Source organism: Vicia villosa, unplaced genomic scaffold (genome assembly GCF_029867415.1).
Source record: "Vicia villosa cultivar HV-30 ecotype Madison, WI unplaced genomic scaffold, Vvil1.0 ctg.002370F_1_1, whole genome shotgun sequence".
In the NCBI taxonomy this organism is placed as follows: Eukaryota; Viridiplantae; Streptophyta; class Magnoliopsida; order Fabales; family Fabaceae; genus Vicia; species Vicia villosa.
The window spans coordinates 266,161-284,821 of record NW_026705910.1 but is presented as its reverse complement, the minus strand read 5'-3'; the positions used below and the strand labels follow the sequence as shown (position 1 = coordinate 284,821).

The 18,661-nt window shown below is 38.9% G+C and overlaps 1 non-coding gene across 1 annotated transcript; it reads right to left on the bottom strand.

Annotated features, from left to right (window-relative positions):
• Nucleotides 1–18,328: 18,328 nt before the first annotated feature.
• LOC131638681 (small nucleolar RNA R71) lies at nt 18,329–18,435 on the bottom strand. Its single transcript, XR_009294744.1, has one exon. It is a non-coding gene; the product is annotated as a small nucleolar RNA R71 (small nucleolar RNA).
• Between the last annotated feature and the right edge of the window lie 226 nt (nt 18,436–18,661).

Sequence of the window (18,661 nt, the reverse complement as noted above, 5' to 3'; positions counted from 1 at the left end):
CCTAGGTTCATAGGTTCGACGTAACGGCTTAGGGTGCCTACCCTTCTCCTTGGTATGTTCTAGAAGGTCTCATGGGATCGTTCGTAGCCGCCGAGACTTTTTGTCTATTTGGATTTTAGAACAACTCATTTATCCATGAGGTTCGAGTTTTAGGGGTAGGTTCCCAGAGAGATCAGCCAAATACCAAGTCCAGCCCTCAACAAGGTCAAGCCTCGTATCAGACATTTCCGGATATTCAACCCACTCTGAGTGGAATTATAATAAGACTCGTAGGTGATGTAATTCCCCTCTGGTCATTATTATAATTCCCACGCTTAGGTTTAACAACAATTTATATATCCCCACAAATGCAATAAAAATAATAAATATTCAAATAAATAAATATTTAATTAAATTGCGGTAAATAAATGAATTGCTGTGAATATATAAAATTTCAAATAAATAAATAAATGAATAAATAACATTTAAATACTTATAAAAAATAAAAATAAAAATCATAAACTTTAATCCGAAACCCTAGAAATGGCGAATTAGCCAAACCCTAAAATTCGCCAAAAAACCTAAACCATTGACCAAAACCTAAACCCTCTCAAGCCTTAGGAGCATAATAATTCACCATTAGTTATCCCCAGCAGAGTCGCCTGCTGTAGCAACCTGCCCTAAAAATTAGACTTTTAGAGTCGCCACCTATTCTGAAGGGCGAATAGGAAACCCTACGCAGTATAGAGATCGGGGTAAGTTATTATAATCAGGTCGAGGAAAGGTGTTAGGCACCCTCAACCCTTTCCTATTGGCTTTGAATCTAGGGTAACAGTTTTATGGCTAAAATACTCAGAAAATACTCAAGTTTTATAGCTAAGGAAATGAATAGGGGAAAAGTTGAGATTTTAGGGAGGGGGACTCGCCTTGGTTATCCAAGTGCCTACGTATCTCCTTAGGGAGAATCAGAGTCAACGTAGTTCGGGCACAGGGTTGTACGCCTTTGAATTGAATTTAATATGGTTGAAAGTTGTTTGAAGGCTTTTTGAATGGCCTATCGTAATTTTGAAATGCGAAGTTCGAAGGTATTTTGAATTACCTTATCGCAGTTATGAACATCGCAGTGTTGATGGGATGGTGTCGCGGGAAAAATTGTTATCTTTTTCGGGATGAGACACCTGATGCCTTCTTTGGGCTCGAGTGCTCAAAAAAAATTATTTTTCTTTTGTTTCGACCAAACTTTTTATTGTTTCCAAAGGAGCAAAAGGAAAAAAGTTGCAATAACCTAAAAACAGATGCAAAGCCCAAAACTAAAAGCAATGCACAAGTGGGGGAGAGATTCCGGGTAAGAGGGTTGGTTATGCGAAGGGAAGGTATTAGCACCCAACGTATCTATAGTACTCTATAGGTTTCTTTGTTTTGTTTTTCATTCTATGTTATGGTGGAGGTTCTTGTGAAATAGGTGGGACCTAAGGTGTTTGTTTGATTATGCTCGCAAAGATCATCGCGATCCTCTGCATACATATCCCTTAGAGGGAATCAGAGCATCTGTAGCTCGGGGTCTACGGGTGCTAAGGTTTGAATGGTTTGAGGGAGAAGTTTTGCTCGCCAAGGATACGACCTTGTGCCTACGTATTCTCAAAGGGATGTTGAGAAAGTCAGAGCAATCGTAGTTCCCACTTATGCTAGTGGAAGCAAAGGATAAGAGACAAATGTCATCTAAATGTTTGACGTATCTAATCTTAATCATCACATACATCCGTTTGATTTTTGTTTGAAATCTTTTCATTATAAGCCCTGGGCTGTGCCACTTATGGAGCTTAGAATGATAAAGATGTTTTTTTTTGTTTAACCAGCCTTGTGGCAAAAAATTTCAATGAAGTCAGTCTTGTGACAAAAAGTTTTGATTAATCAGCCAGCCTTGTGGCAAAAGTTTCAATGAAGTCAGCCTTGTGACAAAAACTTTGATTAATCAGCCAGTATGGTGGCAAAACGGTTTGATTGATTAGCCAGCCTTGTGGCAAAAAAGTTTGATTGATTAGCCAGCCTTGTGGCAAAAGAAGTTTGATTGATTAATTGTTTGTGATGATATAGAAGAGATACTCCTATCATAGAGATGAAAAATGACTAATCTCCTAGGGTATTTGATTTGGATATTGGGGATGCTTATAAGAAGCCCGTGGGTCCTTGTACGAAGCCCAAGAGGAGGCTATCCGAGGGTCCTTGCATTGTAAGCCCAAGAGGAGGCTATGGGAGGGACAATCCAGGGTCCTTGCATTGTAAGCCTAATAGGAGGCTATGGGAGGGGCAAGTCGTTTGTACAAAGCCCAAGAGGAGGCATGGTATAGTTGGTTTGAGCACTTAGAGAGATTTCACCGGGAAACCATACTCTATGTCCTAACCTAAACTAGGGAGATTCTTTGCACGAAGCCCAATAGGAGGCTATGGGGAACCTAGTGTTGTACTAAGTTGAACAAGCATATATAACAATCACAAATATGAACAAGTACGAACAAATATGAACAAGTACATGAACAAATATGAACAGTTACATATATATGACAAAGTGTGTGTATATAATGGAGTTTATGAAGGAAATATACCTGTAAGCATGATCCATTTGTATACACGGGGGCTCGGGAGTTATACTCGGGGAGAGGCCCACTTGAGTTTATTCAAAAGCTATGCAAACAAATATTTACAAAAGGGTTTGGGAATTATACCTACATGGAGGCCCATGGTATTTTTTGGGAAGATTTAAAGAAAACCTTCATTTTTGATTTGTTATTCAAAGTTAAAAATCAAACTGATCGAGGTATGTACAAAAAGGTGTATGTACGATGAAATACCTAATTTCATGTGAAGGAATGAGACTTATACCTACATGGAGGCCCAGGTTTTATTTTATAAAACATGGTTGATTATTTTATTAAAAGATGCGAGGTTTGTCGTTTTGAAAACGGTTTGAAAGTTTGTTTTGAAAGAAGTTTTTTCCTGTTTAGAGAAAAACTGTACAAAGAAAAGGAAAGGGACTTACACTCTCTAATATTCGAGAGGCCCGTGTTTTATTTTCATAAAACATGGTGGATGGTTTTTGAAAAAAAGATGTGAGATTTGTTGTTTAAAAAACTGTTTGAAAGTTTTGGAAAAAGTTTTCGGTTTAAAGAAAAACTGTACAAAGGAAAGGAAAGGGACTTATACTCTCTAATACTCGAGAGGCCCGTGTTTTTGAAAATCAATTGATCAATCCACAAAGATTTAATCAATAAATTCTCTTGAAAAGAAAACCAAAAAGAAATGGTTTATCGTTTTGAAAAATTGTGATCGTTTGTTTCTAAACAGTTTGAAATTTTGAAAGAAATCAAATTAATTAAGATAAACACAAAGATTATACTTAATTAACACCTAAATGATTAGGGTTTGATCACAAAACATTTACAAGTAATTAATTTTGAAAAATTAAGTGAAAAATAAAATTTAAAGTATTAAAAAAAACCTTAAACATATCATTTTAAACCTAATTAAAAATGTATTAAATAAATATTTTTTGTGATTTTTTTTGGATATTCATAAAATATATATATATTAAATAAAGAGTGTGCAAAAAATGAAGGAAAAATGAATTAGTTTGGTTAGTTAATTAATTAATTGAAGTTGTGTAAAAAATGAAGAAAACAAGTGATAAAAAATTGGGTTTTGTTTTCACAAGGGTTTGAACCCACGCCCTGAGGTTCACTACTCAAAACAACAACCAACTGAGCTGTGCGCGCAGCTTGTTAGTAACACACGTTCCATTCAATATATTGAAAAACAAACATTTGAAATTTATGAACAAAAAATGGCGCCAAGAACACATCCCCAATTTGATTTTGAAATTTCTGAAAACTGAACTTTTTGGATCAAGTGAATAGCCTATCTTGCTCGATTTTTCACAAGGAACATGATGGTATCCTCATAATTCATTTATTTCCACTCTAAGATCATCAATTTTCTGGAAATCGTGAAGAACCCTAATCTTATGATTCAATATGAAATCGTGTATGTGCAAGTTATGATGCAATTGATTGAGGGTTAATGATCCTCATGTATGCAGAAACAAGATGGTATGTTCATATTTCATTTATGATGCATGGAGAATAGAGTTTGAAGTTCATGAAGCTTACCTTTAAAAACGGCCAAACTGAGAATTGAATTTCGAGTTAGAGGTGTTGCAGATGCTTTGTAATGATCTGGATAGCTTCAATGATGATTATGGAACATGTTTGGATGCTTGGAACCACCTGAATTCATCTGAGCATGACCATGGTACCCGATCTGCAGAAGCTTCAAGAGTGAATCGAATTTGAAGATTATGAGGTTACAGGTCATAGGTGAGTGTTTGGATCATTCATATGAAGTATATGGATGGTGTTAGAAGTGATAGTTTGGACAGAAATGATCTGGAATGGAAATTGGCATGATAAGGTTCTCTTTATGCATATATCGAAGTGAGGTAGTGATTTTGAGATTTGAGTGTTTTTGGGGTGTGTGGATGGATCAAACACATCACATATGATGTTTGGAAGTTGTTAGAATCATCACTTTGGCCATAACTTCCATGGTTTAGAGGTTGAGTTTTCTACCTCTTTGAAAACTTTGAAACTTGTAATTCAAGAAAGAAGAGAGAAAACCTATAATTGTGAGGTTTTGGTGTGAATTTGAAGATGATTTGAACCTTTATTTATAGGCCAAGAATTCTGAACTCCAAACTTTGCAAGTTGATCAAAGAATGGTGATTTGGCATTTGGAGATAAAATGGAATCTTTACATTTAATGCATAATGGTTAAAAGTGACTAAACTATGGTTAAACCTCAAGCTTCTTATCCTCTTCCATTCTGATCTTCAAATCAGAAAATATCTCCAATTATTGCCTTGATGCATCATTACTTGCATTATTTGGCAAATTGGTTCATAACTTAGTGAAAATGGTTTGAAATTTCAAGTGAAAATGATCCTAAATGCATAATTCAAAACTTTAGCTATGCTCCATATTTTTTCATGCTCTTGGACATTTTGGAAAGCTCATGTTACACACTTCAAAACCCTAGTTGAAAGTTTCTCCAAGATCTTTAAGGAAATGGGTGAAAAAGTTCCATGAACTTTGAAGAATGAGATTTTAAGTGAAATTTTCAAAAGATACCAACTTTGAAGCTCGATATCTCTTAAATGGTTGATCTTTTGGAAAATCATTTTATGTGACAAAGTTGTTCATTGGATCAAAATCTACAACTCTCATGGTGGAAGTTTTTTTCAGTTTGTAGGTGAAATTTTGAGTTATTCCCTTCCAAAGTTTGGAAAAAACCATTGAAAAACACTTAGAAAATTTTTCTAAGTATAAAAGTCAAACTTTGACTTTTTGATTCTTGATTGATTTTCTTGATTTTTCTTGATCAAATGACTTCATATATCATATATTGATGATTTAAAACTTCAAAAGTCATGGTTGACCAAAATTCCCCAAAAGTCAATGGTGATCTTGTACAATTGACTTTTTCACACGAATCGCGTTTCTGGAGATTTCAAATGAACCAGGCTATCCTCACCAAATGAATGGTATGAATGGATCACATTGAGTTATTGGAAGACCTTGAGCCATGGTTTAAGTTGTGGCACCATGTTCTGATTAAAAAGTCAGTTGTTCAGGTGATTTAGGTCAAAAACCCTAATTGTCGACCTGATGAAATTGATGACTGTGGATCTTGAATTGAGACACAATTTCCATTGGACGTTGTCATAGGGATTATTTGAAGACGATTGGAACCTTTGATTGACTTCCTGGGGATTTTTAGGGTTTCCCAAATGTGATCCCTGATTTTTAGTCCCTGATAGTTCAAAACCCTAATATGATGATTTGACTTTTTACTATTGATCAATCCTTGTGTAGGAGATGTTTTGAGCCAATAGATTAGGACAAAATGATGCACTTGGGGTCTTGAGGTCATGTCCCAAGTCATTAGGTCAAACTCTGAGCAAAAATCAGGAGTATGCTATCTTCAGTCATAACCCTAATTTGGTTGATTCAGAGCCTTTGAGCTTGTTGAAATGAATCTCTGAGGACCAAATGTTGATTGTTGATGAAGATAGTTCATTTGAGATGAAGGGAGAACAAAACCCTAATTGATTGTTGCTTGTACTGATGAGTGATTTCTTGTTTAAATCCTGCTGAGTCACAAATAACAAACACAAGCTATGCAATTTGCTAGAGATGCAAATGATGCACATGCAAATGATATGAGGTGGTATCTTAGGTCAAAAATTGGGGTATGACAGATGCCCCTATTTAAGTTTCTTCAACCTGAGACATGAAGATTGAAAATCTTCGTTTTGATAGGGTGGAAGAGACTTAAATATCAGAAGACGCAAATTTTGGACCTAAGATACCAAAATTGCGAATGATGCAAATATATCTTTACCGAGGGATATCAAGAACTGACTCCACTGGGGACAAGAGATCGAGAAGGATGTCTCAATCCGTTTTAGGAAGAGAATCCGTTTTTTTTCTTTTCGGGAAAGCAAGTGTATGCTTCACCGGGGAATGATAGCTTTGTATGAAAAGCTTACCTATCGACATTACCGACCATCAGCACAGGGATAGACTTGTTTAATAATGCGAAGGTGAAAGGTATGAAACTGTACTACCGACTATCAGCATGGTGATAGACTTGACATGGTAAAAAAGTTTCAAAGGTTCGGTCAATATTACCGGCTATCAGTATGGTGATAGACATGTTAAATAATATAACCAGAACAAAAGGTTACCGACTACCATCCTCGTGATAGCGGTTTTGAAGACATGATCAATTATCAGCCGAGTGATAAAAGGATCCTGGAGACTTTGCTAGGGGAATTACTGGATATTCAGCCTTGTGAACAGTAATAAAGCCCTGATTATCAAAATGGTCTTCATGATTGATTTCCTAGAGAGGAAAAAAATATTTTGGAAGAAACATAAACTGGTCAGATGATGAGGCTATTGTTTATGGTCTATTTTTTCACGACTCTATTTGGAGAATCGGAGTTTGAATCTCTGGTAAAGACAAGGTTCTATCCATGAATGAATTGGAAAGAAATAGTCAAACAAGACTTGGTACCCATGAGGAATTAACTCAACTGGGGATTTTCTCCTTTGTTTTGATAGGAGAAACTGAAGCAACCTTCTTCCACGAGGAATGATCTCAGTGGGGAACTTGGAGAAAGAAGATGTTCTTTCTGCTTATGGGTGACAACCTATTGGAGAGATGACACGCCCATACCTGCTTCTTTTTTCTCTTTTTTTTTTCTTCCTTTTTTTTTCTTTCTTCTTTTTTTTTGGGATAGATATATCCTAAACAAGTGAATATGAAGCAAACATTGAAAAATGCAAGAATGCATAAATGATGCAAATATGTATGAATGATGAATGTCATGAATGTCGCATGCATGCTGACGATACTGACAGATAGGGAAGTATATACTGGAGACGGACCGACGTCGCAATGCAACCAGATACTTGGCAAATGTTCTTCAGCACGGTGTAGATAACACGGGTGATGAATGGTGTTGCATGCTTTAAACCTCTCTGGGGAAGATAAGCATCTTTTCTTATTGAGATGGAAGAAACTCTTCACTAGAGATAAAAAATCTTCGTCACTGGGGATAAAAGACCTTCTTCACTGGGGATAGAAGAGCTTTTCCTATCATAATCTTTGATTCATCCTGTGGAGATAGCTGTTGATGTTCCTTCTGTTGTTCACAACTCAAAGGGAAGTTTCGCTTTTATTTTGAAAAAGAGAAGTAAATTCATTTAAAACTTTTTTTCTTTTTTCTTTCAAAAATGAATAACACAATTAAAGCGTCATTTTGCAAGCTAGAAAAGATCAAGAATTGCAAACAAATGGGCACAAGGCTCAAATTTATTTAATAGGATGGAAATCAGCTAAAGGCGTGATTCCATTGAGTATTTACAAAAGTTGGAAATGGTAAATATGCGGAAAAGGCTACATTGAAAGCAATAACCACTATTTTCCCTAACAACTTTGAGTTCCAACTGTGCTTGTCGCTTCAGATTGGTGATGATTTTATTGAAGATCCTTTGATGAAAAAGACTCCTCAGGTGACGAAGTATGGACTGATGCAGTTACTTTGTCATAAATCCTTAATTTTTGCCTAGATTGCTCTTTCAAGTTTTCAATCTACCAGGATGAATTTTTTCTGTTTATTGTCTCTAATTTTTTCCTGGACTGCCCTTTCGGGTTTTCAGTCCACCGAGACGCTCATTTTTGCCTAAGTCGCCCTTTGCGGGTTTTCGACTTACCGAGCTGTTCTTTTGTCTTTTTTAGACAAAGTATTTCTTGACTGCATCAGCATTCACAGGATGTGGGAGTTCATCACCATCCATGGTTGCAAGAGTCATGGCGCCGCCAGAAAATGTTCTTTTGACAACATACGGGCCTTCGTAATTAGGAGACCATTTGCCCCTAGAATCTGGTTGAAAAGACAAGATCTTTTTAAGCACGAGGTCGCCTTCTTGAAATTCACGAGGTCGAACCTTTTTGTTGAAGGCTTGTTTCATCCTTGCTTGGTATAACTGTCCATGACATAGAGCAGTCATACGTTTTTCTTCGATTAAGTTCAACTGATCGTATCTGCTTTGACACCATTCAGCCTCTGATAACTTAGTCTCCATGAGAACTCTCATTGATGGGATTTCAACTTCTACGGGGAGCACAACTTCCATGCCGTATACTAGAGAAAAGGGAGTTGCCCCTGTTGAAGTATGCACTGAAGTACGGTACCCATGTAAAGCAAATGGCAGCATTTCATGCCAGTCTTTGTAAGTGACAACCATTTTCTGGACGATCTTCTTAATGTTCTTGTTAGCAGCTTTGACGGCGCCGTTCATTTTTGGTCTGTAAGGAGAAGAGTTATGATGCTCAATCTTGAATTCCTCACACAACTCTTTCATCATTTTGTTGTTCAAGTTTGAACCATTGTCAGTAATGATCTTGCTGGGAACACCATATCGGCAAATGATGTTATTCTTGATAAACCTCACAACCACTTGTCTTGTAACATTGGCGTAAGATGCTGCTTCGACCCATTTGGTGAAGTAATCAATAGCTACCAAGATGAAACGATGACCGTTTGAAGCTTTCGGTTCGATCATTCCAATCATGTCGATACCCCACATGGAGAAAGGGCATGGAGATGAGAGAATGTTGAGTAGAGTCGGTGGCACATGGATTTCACGTGTTTGTAACAGTTAGATTCCATTGTCAACCAATAGTATCCTGCTCTTAAGATCTTCTTGGACATTGCATGCCCATTTGAATGGGTTCCAAAGGACCCCTCATGCACTTCATGCATTAACATGTCTGCTTCGTGTCTGTCCACGCATCTGAGCAAAACCATGTCGAAGTTTCTTTAGAGTTTTCTTATCTTTGTTTGATGCCCCAAGCGGGTACTCTTAAGTTTGAAGGAAGCGTTTGATGTCGTGGAACCACGGTTTATCATCGATGAGTGCTTCAGTTGCAAATACATAGGCAGGCCTTTCAAGGCGTGTAATTCTGACTTTAGGCATATCGTTCCAATGACTGACTTTGAACATGGAAGATAGAGTAGCCAAGGCATCTGCCATTCGATTCTGATCTCGAGGTATATGATGCAATTCAACCTTGTTGAAGAAAGTCAACAGACGTCTTGCATAATCTCTGTATGGAATCAAGCCAGGGTGGTAAGTTTCCCATTTGTCTTTGATTTGGTTGATCACGAGGGCTGAATCTCCATATATGTCGAGGATCTTGATCCTTAAGTCAATGGCTTCTTCGAGACCCATGATACAAGCTTCATATTCTGCGATGTTGTTGGTGCAATCAAATAGCAATCTGGCGGAGAACGGGATATGAGTACCCTTGGGAGTGATGATGATTGCCCCAATTCCATTGCCGAAAGCGTTTACTGCTCCATCAAAAATTAGGCCCCATCTTGATCCAGGGTAAGGACCTTCTTCAGGTAATGGTTCGTCACAATCTTTCATCTTCAAGTATAAGACATCATCATCAGGAAAGTCAAACTTGAGAGATTGATATTCATTAATTGGTTGATGTGCCAAGTGATCGGCGAGAATGCTTCCTTTGACCGCTTTTTGGGCACGGTATTCAATGTCATATTCGGATAACATCATTTGCCATTGGGCAATCCTTCCTGTTAAGGCAGGCTTTTCAAAGACGTACTTGATCGAATCCATTTTGGAGATTAACCAAGTAGTGTTGTTGATCATGTACTGGCGGAGACATTTTGAAGCCCAAGCCAAAGCACAACATGTTTTTTCGAGCATGGAGTAACGAGACTCACAGTCTGTGAATTTCTTACTCAAGTAATAGATGGCATGCTCCTTCTTACCGGTTTCATCTTGCTGTCCAAGCATACAACCCATGGATTCTTCCAACACAGTAAGGTACATGATTAATTGTCTTCCTTCAACTGGAGGAATCAATATTGGTGGTTCTAACAGGTATTCCTTGACACTGTCGAACGCTTTCTAGCAATCTTCAGTCCATACAACCCCTTGATCTTTGCGGAGAAGCTTGAAAATTGGCCCACAAGTAGCAGTCATTTGAGAGATGAATCTGGAGATATAGTTCAATCGTCCGAGAAATCCTCTTACTTGCTTTTCAGTTTTTGGTGCAGGCATCTCTTGAATAGCTCTGATTTTGTCGGGATCTACTTCAATACCTCTTTGGCTGACAATGAAACCCAAGAGTTTTCCAGATCTAACCCCAAAAGTACATTTGTTAGGATTCAAGCGAAGCTGATATTTCCTTAGTCGTTGAAACAACTTCAAAAGGTATTCAATATGTTCTTCTTCTGCGCTGGACTTGGCTATCATGTCGTCCACATAAACTTCAATTTCTTTATGTATCATGTCATGAAAGAGAGTATTCATTGCCCTTTGGTAAGTTGCGCCTGCATTCTTTAATCCAAACGGCATCACTTTGTAGCAAAAGGTACCCCATGGGGTGATGAAAGATGTCTTCTCCATGTCTTCAGGAGCCATCTTGATCTGATTATAATCGGAGAACCCGTCCATGAAGGAAAACACGTTGAACTTAGCGGTGTTATCAACCAGCATGTCAATATGTGGTAATGGAAAGTCATCTTTTGGACTGGATTTGTTCAAGTCACGGTAGTCAACACACATTCTGACTTTGCCATCTTTCTTCAGAACTGGCACTATGTTGGCCAACCATTGAGGATACTCAGAGGTGACTAAAAAACCTGCGTCAAGTTGCTTTTGAACTTCCACTTTGATCTTGTTAGCCATATCAGGGTGAGTCCTTCGCAATCTCTGCTTAACTGGCGGACATTCTGGCTTCAATGGCAAATAATGCTGAACAATATTGGTATCCAACCCAGGCATGTCTTGGTAGGACCAAGCAAACACGTCAACATATTCTTTGAGACGGTCTGTCAACTTACTCTTGATATCAGTATCAAGCAGCGATCCAATGGTCACTTCTTTTTTGTCTTCTTCAGAACCCAAGTTAATCTTTTCTAAAGGCTCTTTGTGAGGCAGAATGGCTCTTTCCTCGTGCTTAAGTAATCGAGAGATCTCGTCCGGGATCTCCTCTTATTCCTCTTCTTTGGCTTCGAACACAGGAAACTCAAAGTTGGGAGAGGGCATAGGGTTATTGCATTCAATGGGTTTATCAATAGTTAATCTGCACATGTGATTTATATTTATTTCAGAAAATTTATGAATGCAGGAGTGTATGCAAATTATTGAAAAAGTTTTTTTTTTATTTTTTGGTTTTTTAGGATTACCATTTCCAGAAAAAGCAAAAATAAAACACATAATATAGGGAATTCAAACTGACACTTTATTTATGATTCATTTTTGAAACAAAGCCCTAAACACAAACTCATTTGTCTTGGGCAGGACAAAGAGGGAAACTTTTAAAACAAAGCCCTATACACAAAGTTATTTGGGCGGAACATTTAAAAGCAAAGCCCTATAAAACATCTCTCTGCTTTGGGCAAGGCAGGAGGTCAAAATAACAGCGAGGTGATTACTTTGAGCGGCGAATAACGTTCGGAACGTCGACAGATTTCCAGTAGCAACGAACCCCTCTGTGTATTATGTATTCAGGAAAATTCCCCTCAGAATTATCTTCAGTATTGACATTGACCGCTGGTCGAGCAGGATTTGAAGGTCCTGGTTTGTCAACCTGGTTCTTTGTAGAGTTGAAACGGTCTTCTTCTACTTCTTGAAGAGCATAAGACGAGTCACAATCTTCAGAATTTTCCGGATGTAATGCCCAGTCTTCAGGATGAAGAGACTCATTGTCAGAGACACTTTCCGAGTCAGTTGCGGGGCCATCTTCCCCTTCATCTTCAAAAATGGCATTTATGTGATAATAACCATCTTCAGGATTATAAACCTCGGAAGATGCATTGAAGTCGAAATCTTCAGTAATTTCAGGCTGCTGAGAAAATTGAGAGGGCTGATAAGCCTCTTCCGGTTGACTATTATACTCAAAGGAATCTCCCCATCCAGTTGGTTGGATATCTTCAATCGCAATCTTTGAACTTTCAGGTGCAGTATATTTCACCATATAATCATATTTGCCACTTGGTTGTCCCAAGGTGTCCCAGACTTCTGCAGGAATAGGCTCAGTTTCATTGCCTTTAGATTTCTCTGAAGGAGGATGGAATGGTGCATACAATTCTTCCTGAGATATATATCCCGAGTCATTGAGATAACATTTCCATTCTTCTTCAGGATCAGGTAGACCTTCTTCAATACATTATTCGATAAGAACATTAACCTCTTGAGGAATCGGGTTAAGGAACCCTCCACTAATGAATGTCTCTTTGATCGGATGAAGGGTTTCATCCTTCTTGGTGCAGTTTGAGAGTTTTGGTGAACATCCGAGTCCTGCTCTGGTTTCACAACTTGCCCCCAGCCAGTGGTAGTTCCATCTGTTACTACTTTCACTGCCTCTCTGTAAGAAGAGATTGATGCTTTCTTCCTGGAATATTCGTCTTCTAAAGAGAGACCTTGGAACTGCGTTCCTTCCACATCATCAGCACTAATGAAAGAGAAATTGGATAAATGGCTCACCATCAAGGCTTGTTCTCCACTTATTGTTACCAATTTTCCATTTGTTACAAATTTTAACTTTTGATGGAGCGTAGAAGTTACTGCCCCTGCTTCATGGATCCATGGTCGTCCTAACAGACAGCTATAAGCAGCTTGAATGTCCATGACTTGGAAGGTGATTTGAAATGTATGTGGACCAATTGTCATTGGAAGGTTGACTTCGCCGATAACAGATTTTCGCGATCTATCAAATGCTTTGACTACTACACCACTGAACTTCATAGGCATTCCATGGTAAGACAAGCGAGCAAGAGTCGTCTTCGGCATTACATTCAAGGAAGATCCGGTGTCTACCAGCACATTGGATAAAGAGTCTGACTGACAGTTCATAGAAATGTGTAGAGCAAGATTGTGATTTCTACCCTCCTCGGGGAGTTCTTCATCACAGAAGCTTAAATTGTTGCAAGCTGTTATGTTGGCTATTATCCCATCAAAGTGGCCAACAGTCACATCATGATCTACAAAAGCTTGATCCAAGACTCTCATCAGGGCTTCCCTGTGGGCTTCTGAGTTTAAAAGCAATGAAAGTATTGAGATCTTTGAAGGAGTATGCATAAGCTGATCCACAATTTTGTATTCACTTCATTTAATAAGCTTCAAAATTTCATCAAAGTCAGGATTGACATTGGTTCCACTGGATTGGCCAACATCAGTGTTTGTATTACTGACAGGAGTTTCCTCCGGATTTCCCACTGGAACATTGACAGGATTTTGTCCGGTTGCAGGAGCAACAGGCTACTTTGGAGGTAGTGGAGTATACACACGTCCACTTCTTGTTACGCGACTCACATCAGCGATGTTTACGATAGATGAAAGAGTAGGTAAAGGAACTTCTTGTCCATTCTTTATCATTGTTGCATTGTAGTTGTATGGAACTGCCTTGTCAGAGTCATAGGGAACAGGTCCAGGTAGACAAATGATCAAAGGAGCAATAGGAACCCTTGGCTTGTTGTAGGTAACTTCCATGCGCTCAGGCATGTTGAAATGAGGAACGATGAAGTTAACTTTAGGCATTTCCGAGTTGATATCTGAGACTAAAAGCTCATGCGGATAACATCCTAACATGTTAACTTCATCTTCATTCTTATTTCTGTAGATTTGAATAGTACCATTATCCAACAGAACTTGGAGATCTCTTCTCACAATCGAACATCCGTGGGGATCTACACAACATATGCTACAGGAACCGTAGTGATGCTGGCGAAAGTCCTGCCCTCGACAGAGAGTGGCGTGCATTTGTACCAAATCTGCTCTTGAGAAATTGATATTATAGACTCCGTATGGACCAGGACATCCGTACACCATGTTTACAACATGCCCTCCATGATTGGGCAGCGGATTTGCTTGCACATTTGGATTCAAATTTCTGAAAGAAAGGAGATTAGATCTAACCAACCTCTGAACTTCATATTTCAAAGCTATGCAATGCTCAAGATCATGGCCAGGCGCTCCTTGATGATAAGGGCACGAGACCTCAGCTTTGTACCACCATGGGAGTTTCTCAGGTACTGGTGGTGGTGCTCTAGTTTGAACAAGACCTTTTTCAATCAAAGCAGGGTACAATTCTGTGTAGGTCATTGGAATCGGATCAAACTGTGGAGTTCTTTGTACACGATTCTGATTGTTGTTAAACTGTTGAACCTGTTGTCGAGGCTGTTGTTGTTGAAACTGCGGGGTAAATCCCGGATTCGGCGCTGTATTAATGGCTGGCGCGATAGCAACAATCTGTTGTTGACGATTGATGTTTCCTCTTGGCTTTCCTTGGTATACCATATCGACACTTTGTTCTTTCTTCTTTTGGAAACCACTTCCGAATTTCTTGGTTCCACTCGAAGATCCACCTTCTTTAGTCAGACGTCCGGTTCGGACTTCTTCTTCTAGACGCATCCCCATGTTTACCATTTCAGTGAAATCACTTGGAGCACTAGCAATCATGCGTTCATAATAAAACGGGCCAAGAGTATTCAAGAAGATCTTTGTCATCTCTTTCTCTTTTAACGGTGGATTAATCTGAGCAGCAGTTTCTCTCCATCGTTGGGCATATTCTTTGAAAGCTTCATGATCTTTCTGAGCCATGGATCGAAGCTGATCTCTGTCTGGAGCCATATCTGAGTTGTATTTGTATTGTTGAACAAAGGCCTCGCCTAGGTCGTTGAAAGTTCGAATATTGGTGCTATCCAAACATGTGTACCACTTCAGTGCGGCACCAGTCAAACTGTCCTGAAAGTAATGGATGAGCAACTGATGATTATCTGCATAGGTAGACATCTTCCTGGCGTACATCACAAGATGACTTTGTGGACAAGAACTACCTTTGTACTTCTCAAAGTCAGGGACCTTGAATTTAGCTGGTATTTGTACATTGGGAACCAAACATAGCTCCTGGGCAATCTTTCCAAACAAATCTTTCCCACGAATAGCCTTGACTTCCAGCTGCATCTTGTTAAACTGTTCTTGGAGATCTTCCACAAGATTACGCCAATTTGTGCTATCACCTTGATCATGATAAATCTCATTGCCATCATAAGGAACAGTGTGAACCGTAGGGGTCGGAACTGTCATAGTGGGTTGAGAAAGTGCCATAGTGATTTGGGAAAAAGTTACCCCTGAATGTGGAATAAATGATGAACCTTGTGTAACAGGCGCTTCAGTTGTAGTTGTTTGAACCCCAGAGAAATTATGGCGGAAACCTGCACCAAAGCTGAAAGGCGTGCCCCAACCTTCTGGCATGGAGAAAGATGGAATGCTGAATGCAACTGTAGAAACTGGAGTAGTGACTTGATAACACGATTTTATATCGTATATTTAGCCTGAAATCCATAGATATTTATAGCATTTTCCGTTTATTATATTGATTTATTATGATATTACGCGAGTTTTTGCTTTGTTTCAGGTTTTACACCCTTAATATGACTAATTGTGAAAAAGAGAAGAAATGGAGCTAAAACGACCCCTTTCTATGCCTAAAAGATGAAAAAGGAGTGCTGAAGTGAAAGAGGGGTGCAAATAAGGCCCAAGTGTGCTGAAAGAGACCCAAAGACCCAATGAAGCAATCCATCCCACGAAGGAAAGCAGCCCAAGCCACACAACTAAGCAGAGACGCACGTCTATGCCACCTCAGCAAAAGGGAGACGCACGTCTCCACTTCCCTGAAGATTCTCCACTTGAGACGCACGTCTCAAGTCACGCGCCCAGTCTCCCTGAAGAATCGGAGACGCACGTCTCCAAGCCAGTCTGTTGGAAGCTCCTCTTTTCACGCAACATCACTTCAAAGCCTCGCCTATAAATAGAGGCAGATACTTCACTTCAACCGGTCCGATTTCCTGCTAACGAAGTGCTGCCGAAATGGTACCGCGAACCGTATTTTCATTCTGCTTTCATTCAAACACTTATTTTCTCACAATGATTTCTACACCGGAAATTGTTGTGAACTTTTTATAGATCTAGCCTTACGTTAGATTTATCGCTTTTATTTCCTTGTTTTATTTTCCGTCCTTTAAATTCCGAAAAACATCCAACCAACCTGTGGTGGAGGTTCGATACTTGAAGATTTATTTGCCATTTATTTAATTCAGGTTTAATATTTACCGCTTTATTTATATATTTATTTGCATGATATATTGTATGCCTATTAACATGCCTATTATTATAAACCGAATCTATTTATGCATGTTTAACCGTATTAATATGTCTGGCTAAATTACTAAGTTGTCGGTATGTAGAGTAACTTAACCTTGGGATCCGAAATAAATTGGCTTAATTATGTTTTATTAAATATCACTTATTTTTGGTTTATATGTCTAATTTAATTAGTAAGTCTTAAAACCAATAGAGCGAAAGTTTGAGGGGTTAAGACGGTCAAAGGTTAAAATCAATAGAGCGAAAGTTTGAGATCTTTAACCAGATAGTAGACATAGGACATTAGTTTTAAGGACGGCGAAAGCGTATTAAAACTAATTGGGACTTATTTATTTTCAAAAATTGTTTTTACACCCGAGCGGGATGGCGAAAGCGTACGTTAGGGATATTAGCTTGCTCCGAGTCAACAGAGCGAAAGTTCGAGATTAGGAGATTTAAATAGATAACAACTTCATAAAATAGGCATTTTATTAATTACGTTGTTTCCAAAAAGCTCTTCTAAAGTCTAATGGGATGGCGAAAGCGTACATTAGGATTAGGATAGTAATCTGAATCAACAGAGCGAAAGTTTGAGACGAGGGTTTTTAATCAATTGAATTAGTAAAGATTTTTAATTAAATTATGCAAAAGCCAATGAACCTTCGGATTCCCTTAAGTTAAACGAAATACATACTGATACCTGTCTTTTATTATATTCTTTATTTCTCACAATCACTTTCCCTTAGGAACAATCAAAATTTTAGTAGCCCTAGCTTTACATAGTAACCTTAGATAACGGTAGATCGATTCATAGTCCCTGTGGATTCGATATCTTTTAAAACTACACGACACGACTGTGCACTTGCAGTCATCAGATTTATAGACACGTAAAGTCGCGATCAAGTTTTTGGCGCCGTTGCCGGGGACTATTTAAGTCGATATCGTAACTCACTGTTACACCGTAGAGACTAGGACAATTCTTCCTTTTCTTTGTGAACGATTGTATGCCATATACTCGTTCACAAGGAGGAGATTTAATACAACGAATCAACGAGATCGAACGTTTCATTAACGTCAAACGTCGAGCTCGCAATCTTCCCGAAGTAGACCCAATTCTGATTAATCAGGAATTGATTTTTACTGATCAAATTAATCAAATCACACCAAAGTTAGAGATGGCCGCTCCTCGTCCTCTTAGAGACTATGCCGCTCCTTCGCGCGCTGAACCGCACTCAAGCATCGCACCACCTGCGATTGAGGCAAACAATTTCGAACTGAAGCCTTCACTGGTCCAAGCTGTTCAACAGAATCAATTCTCTGGAAGCCCTGTAGACGACCCTAACCTCCATTTATCTGTGTTCGTGCAATACGCCGACACCGTCAAAGCTAACAACGTTAGTTCCGAAGCTATTCGATTACGTCTCTTTCCTTTCTCCTTGAGAGATAGAGCTAGAGCGTGGCTTCAATCCCTGCCTTCAAACTCCATAACTACATGGGACGAATTGAAGAGAGTATTCTTAGCGAGATACTTCCCGCCTAGCAAAACTGCTATGCTCAGAGGTCAAATCAACGGATTTACCCAGAAAGATAACGAATCACTCTTCGAAGCTTGGGAACGTTATAAGGACATGCTTAGACTATGCCCTCATCATGGACTCGAACCATGGCTGATCATCCATACTTTCTATGGTGGTCTCTTATATAACACTAAAATGACTATAGATGCCGCTGCTGGCGGAGCATTAATGGACAAGCCTCATGATGAAGCATACAACCTCATAGAGAACATGGCACAAAACCATTACCAATGGGGTGGAGAACGAGCCGCTCTAGAGAAAGCCCAAACGAAAGGAGGAATGTACGAAGTAAGTGGTATAGACTGC